Raw genomic sequence first — 6127 nt, forward strand, 5'->3', positions numbered from 1 at the left:
GACTGTGATTGCTTCTGGTTATTAACGGAGGCTGACTGTGTGTGTGTCCCCACCCTCACCCCCCCCCCCTGCATGTAAGCACGGGGCAGCCTAGTTTGTCGGCATGATGTTCAATCTGTTCTCCTGTGTGTGTCCTTGACTTTGTGGGGCCGGTCTAGCCATCCCTTGCACCTGCCCACTTCCTTGCGGCACACACACACACACACACACACTCTCTATCAACACACCACGTCTGGGTGACACCCCCTCTACGCCCTCTTTCTCCTGCGCCTTTTCTTCCCTCTCTCCCGTCTCCGTCTATTGTTTCTGATTGGTTATGCAGAGCCCCCCCCCCCCTCCATCCTTCACCCCCCCCCCCCCCCCCCGCAGATTCTAGTTGATTTGGCTGGATGCCAACGGCGCCCCCCCCCCCCGCCCCCTCCCCGCCCTCCTAGTGGGCACACCCACCCATACATCACTCTACCTTCCCCCCAGAGGGAACCTTCTCCTCCTCCACCACCCTCCTCCAGCCCTCTGGGACAGCACTGGGGACGGTCGTGAAGGACGTGGGGCACAGGACCCAGAAGGACAACCTCCCCTGTCAGGTGAATACCTGATCTGAGACCAGACTCCTTCACTTCCTCCACCGTGTCTCGCTTCCGAGACTGGAGATGGATTGTCTGACTCAATAATGTCGCCTTTATTTTTTTTGGGGGGGGGGGGGTCGGCCGGCCCGCTGGTGTTAACAAGAGCGGCTGGCTTCGCCCCCGGTGCTTGTGCTTGGAACATCTTTGTGTGTTTTCACCCGACGGTTCCTTCCCGTGATCACACTGACGTCACCTCACGAGTGCCACCGCACTCCGACGCCAACCTAAATAAGCCCGTCCAGACCATTAGCCACCAAAGGAGTCCCTGGGTAGTCCTTTTGTCCTCCTCTCCCAGCCTGGCGACCGAGGGAACCGACGCCTCCTCATCTCCTCCGTCCTCCTACGCCGCCGTCGATGAGTTTAATCAAACATGCAGCTGTCTTTTAATCAAACCCAAAACGAGGGGGGCAATTTGCATACGGGGAGGGCAGGGCGCCGGCCCCTCCCCCCACTCTGCCACGCCATGGCTGGCCGGGAGCCAAGGAAAACAGGGGGGGGGGAGGGGGGGGTGACGTGGGAACTGGGGGGCGGGGGCTGTGCGGAACATGGATGGAAACGGGGAAGGGAGGGGTGGGGAGGGGAGGGAGAAGGAAACAAACGAAACAGATGGACGAGACGCCGTTAACGTACGTCGACAAACGACAGGGTGGAGCTAGAGCGCCGCCGCGTTTGTTTTTTCGGAGGCTGGCGGGCGGGCTCTGGGGCTCTGGGGCTGTGGGGCGTGGCGGGCAGCGCGAGGGGGCAGCGCGAGGGGGCGACGGGGGGCCGCATTGCGGGGGGACAGCGTGGGGAGAGGGGGGTGGCGTCTGGACGCCCACTTCACACACGGGGGGAGGTGGGAAGGGGAGGGATGACGACGCCGCGATTCTCCAAAAGTGCCAATTTGCGATCAGCGAAACGACCAACACAACACACAAAAATCTCCCCCCCCACAAAAAAAAAAAAAACGAACCAAAACAACCATGCAGAGCTTTGATCGTATGCGAAAGCCATCAACAAACCGCAATTAATTAGCGACAAATTACCTTGCGTTGATTGGTTGCGCGGCGGGGCAGACAGGAGGGGTGTGAGGAGGGGGGGGCAGCAGCGCGGGGTTGGCGATCTTTTGTTTTGGGCTCGGCTCGTCTTTACTCGCAGACGGGAATGGAGGAGCAGTCTGAGAACACGACTGAGGGGTTTCTGACTTCAGCTGTGTGTGTGTGTGTGTGTGTGTGTGTGAGAGAGAGAGTCCATACCTCTGGAGATCCTGAGGATGAGACTGACGGTGTCTGAGTTGTGAGACAGAGCGGCAGACTAGCAGGGCAACACTAGAGCTGGAGCAGGACCAAGTCTGCCCGGTAACCACACAGCCAACACACACAGCACACAGCCCCCTCCCTCCCTCCCTCCCTCCCTCCCTCCCTCCCTCCCTCCCCCCCTACAACTCTTTCCATTCTGATAGGGCTCCTGTGTGCACTCGGTCTCCCCTCCATACACCACAACTCCCCGACCAGTGATCTCCTGCAGACCGAGTGACGCCTGGTGACCCTCCAGGGGGGGGGTCTCGTCTGAGCGTGAGGTAAGCGTCTCCGTGCCAGGGGGACCGTGGCACCATGCCACTGTCAAGCAATATGGTGCAGCGGGGAGGGGGGCGGTCTACTGTTCCCCTGAGAGCACTGTTAAAACTTGGCATGGGTTCGGGGAGTGACTAAACAGCGCCGAGGGACTCGACGATTGGGGAGCGGTTCCTTGTTTTCCTGTGAACTATGTCGACATCGTTTGCTGTCGGGCTCGTCTCTCTCTTCATCAGACCCCTTGCACTACCAGAACATTCCGATAAACAAACCGCTTTGACAGAACTCGGCTGTCGCCGTCAGTCCCGGCCCCGTGAGAACACCAGAGGCAGGCCGCATGCACCCTCGTCAAAAACAAAAACGAGGAAGACTCCTGAGCGTCGACGTCTTCTTCGGCAGCTCCAGTCCGTCTGACTGTGTGTGTGTGTGTGTGTGTGTGCGAGCGCCTAATTAATGCGGACCACCCGGAGCGTCACAAGAGTGGCACAGCATGCCAGCTCCCTCTGTGCCGAGTCAAAGCCGTCACTAGCACTAACACACAGCGCCGGTCTCTGACACGAAGGCATCGCCCTGACATGTGGACTACAAGTCCCAAGGGCTTTGCTGCGCAACGGTAGCAACTCACTACCGAGTTAGAAACAGCGTGGGGTTTGTTTCATCACCCGGGTCTCGTTCTGACTGACGAGGTTTCGAACGGTGCCGTGGGAAGGGGGTTTCACGGTAAGGTTATGAAAACACAAGTAAATTGTGACCCAGGAGTTACACACATACACACAAAACACTGTGACTGCTCAATTGGGATTTCTCTCTCTGTGTGTGCTTGAAAAGTTCTACTGAATAGTGATTTAATTTAATTACATACAGGAAACAAAAAGCTCTCTTTGGCAGGTAATTGAGGAAGAGCGGGGAGTTGAGGGGGGGGGGGGCGGTAGTGGGAGGTGAGAGAAAGGGAACCGAGTGCTAGCTATGCCATGGATCTGAGCGGTGAATTTTTTCTCTCACACACCGTCTCAAAGGATATGGTGTTGGTATGTTGCCTGGAGAGAGAGAGAGGGATGGAGGGAGGGAAATGGAGAAATGAGCTGCTCTTTATCTGCAGGCGGCAGACAAGGGTAGGGAAAGCAAGCCAGAGGAAAGGGTGAGAAGGAGGAACAAAGCGACCGACTGGCACGGGGGAAAAAGGTGAGAGAAGAAGGCGGGCGCCATTTTGAGACCGAACCCCTGCCACGCTCGCGGTCTCACAGGGGAAGGGGTGTGGAAAGACTCTGACCCAGTCACACGGCTCAAAACAAAAGCATTTGCATGCCAACATAATGGACCTCGGAGCTCAATGGGCTCAAGCTAATTAACGGTCTTGCCGGGTTGCGTTCAGAACGTTTGTAAGCGGCCACAAATGTAACAAAGGGAGTGGGGCAGGGGTGAAGGAATGGGGAGGAATTTCAGTGGGGAATTTTGTCTGAGGGCTTGGCTGTTTGTGTCATCCTATTTTTACTTAATAAATGCACGGTGAAGTACAGGTGAACAAAGTTAAAGCAATTGACCTCTAACCTCGAGGTTGAGTAGGGTGAGAATTGCACAGCTTATCCTTGAGTCCTCTCTCCATCTTAAGACGTAATTTATTAGTGCTCCTTTTGACTGCAAGGCTGTCGTCCTTGTGGAGTCAAGGAGATGTTCAATTCCAGTCAAGTCTCCATGGCCAGTCGCGAACTGAAAGAGCCAGACTCACCTTTCTGATCCTCACCAGACAATAACGCGCCCTCACGGGTCAATTTGCAGGGGCAGGAGGTAGGTGAGAAACTGTCTGAAAGGAGGTAAGATGGAGAGATTGCAAGTCAGTCGTACCGAGTGACTGCACCGTTGGATGCAAAACTGGGAAACGATCTTAACTCTGGCCTAAATCAAAAGCAGACTGAATTACTTTGACGTGAAAAGCTAACAACATGTCGTGTCCTTTTCATAACCAAAGTATGCATAAATAAACTGAACACAAACCAGAAGATTAAGGTTATAGTCGAGTGGACTTTCAGTGTAGTTAACATGAACGTGGCTAATCGAAGCTACCCAGTCAGAAAAATAAATGTTGGGAATATCCCTTCTTCAGCGATAACGCATTGTGCTTCGTTAGGTGCTTACCTTGTCCTAATAATTACATCTGGTTTCGTGTTATTGTTAACGCAAACTTCAGAAAAACAAGGTAGCACTAAGCCCCAATGCATTTCCAGGAGTTACCAACCATCGCCCCAAACAAATCGCCAATATTATCTAATTCATAGCAAACACTTGTTTGTGCGGTTATTGCCAAAATTGAGGGCTTCTCTGATTGGTTAAAAGGAGATCACCTGCATGTAGCTCATGAAAAGTCAAATGAAAATCATCTGTTAAAAGCTTGACCATGACCATACATTGTTAGAAATCAAGACAGACAGACCTGTAAACAATAAAAATATCAATCTTTATTTCTTTGAGATATGCATATCAAAGATAAACCGTATTCTAATAACAAAATACACGAAAACTATACAACAGTAAACATAGGCTATTACGAATAATATCTTTTAGGTAACAAAAGGATCACTGAATACTCTTCTGGGAAACATGTAAATTGAATGTTACGCTGAATATAATAATTGTATGGGTGATTGGCTATTTGGAACTGTTTCATCAGGGCGTTACGACTTGTCAGGTACACAGGTGTGCATGGAGTTGACAGAAACAAAAGATTAGATAAACCTACACTCTCCTACTTGTAAGCCTACTGCTACAGATAGATATTCACATCGTAGAGATACCTGGTGGTGGACAGTAATTCTTTTTTGCACACTTTTAGAGGGTAGGCATATTAGGGGCTGTCCTCTAAGCACCCTATGAGAGCAGGTCTGAGGCAGATGAACACTGGCTACTGCATGTCACCGCAAGGAGCCCAAAACACAGAACCAGGGGTGACACTATGGACATAAAACACAATGGGACTAAAAACAGGTTTCAGGTGGAGCAAGAGTGCGCATTCTTCACAAATCTCGGTCACTTCAAATTGGATTGCATGCCATGTACGAGGGCTCCTACCAGGATGCACAAATACAATATAATAAATCAAATGTGTGTATTTGCGTGTCTTGAAAACAGAAGGGACCGTTTATTTGGGAAGTACACAGGGGACAGCAAGAGGAGGGTAGGATGGCACCACGACCATGTTCTACACCCATCCCACCTTCATCAGAAACACCAGCACAATCATATCTTAACACCAGCACAATCATATCTTAACACCAGCACAATAGTAAATGAGTCGTGTCAAAAGCACAGCACAAACGAATGAGCCTGACACACAGAAACAACCACCCGGCTGCATGAAAGTATAGACAGGTTGGTTTGGCACGGAGAACGTAAGGAAAAAAAAAATCTAAAGTAGAAAACTTTATGAAAATACGACGGTAAAAGAGACACGTGCGCCGCCAAAACGACTCCGCACTTTGACATCACACTGTGACATCACACAGTGCAGATGTGTCGAAATCCACCCACCCCTTTGAACCCCTCATCCCCAACATGCCCTCATCTGCACAGCGACGCACAGCACGCCGCAAGGTACATCTGGCCAACGACGACTGGTATTCTAGTTCTACTAATCCACACCATGGAATGTGCCACACTTTCTTTGTACCATCTATTTCCTGTTCCAACTGTAGAACACAGTGGCATATCTATGTTATACTGTTAGACTATGGCACATCATCATCATCATGGGGGGGTTATCGTTTATACCTCTAATCTCTGGTCTATATCCTAAAGGTGTGAAGCTGGCTTTTCGACAGTCTAGATAGAGTAACAGTTGGAAATGTTTGCCTCTTGGGGGGGGGGGGGTGTAATGTGAACTGAATGACACTGGGTCTATCAGCCAGCAAGGATGGGTCAAACTGGACCTCACAGTGTGTGTGTGTGAGTGTGTGT

At 51.6% G+C, this 6127-nt stretch overlaps 1 protein-coding gene across 4 annotated transcripts in view; it reads right to left on the minus strand.

Annotated features, from left to right (window-relative positions):
• Positions 1–4612: 4612 nt before the first annotated feature.
• septin9b (septin 9b) overlaps positions 4613–6127 on the minus strand; it is a 58068-nt gene continuing 56553 nt past the window's right edge. For all 4 annotated transcript variants that reach the window (XM_084685111.1, XM_084685110.1, XM_084685109.1 and 1 more), the window contains exon 11: positions 4613–6127. This exon is cut by the window's right edge and continues 404 nt beyond it. The gene's annotated coding sequence lies outside the window, so the exon portion shown is untranslated.

Source organism: Hypomesus nipponensis, chromosome 21 (genome assembly GCF_054491055.1).
Source record: "Hypomesus nipponensis isolate SF chromosome 21, ASM5449105v1, whole genome shotgun sequence".
Lineage (NCBI taxonomy): Eukaryota > Metazoa > Chordata > Actinopteri > Osmeriformes > Osmeridae > Hypomesus > Hypomesus nipponensis.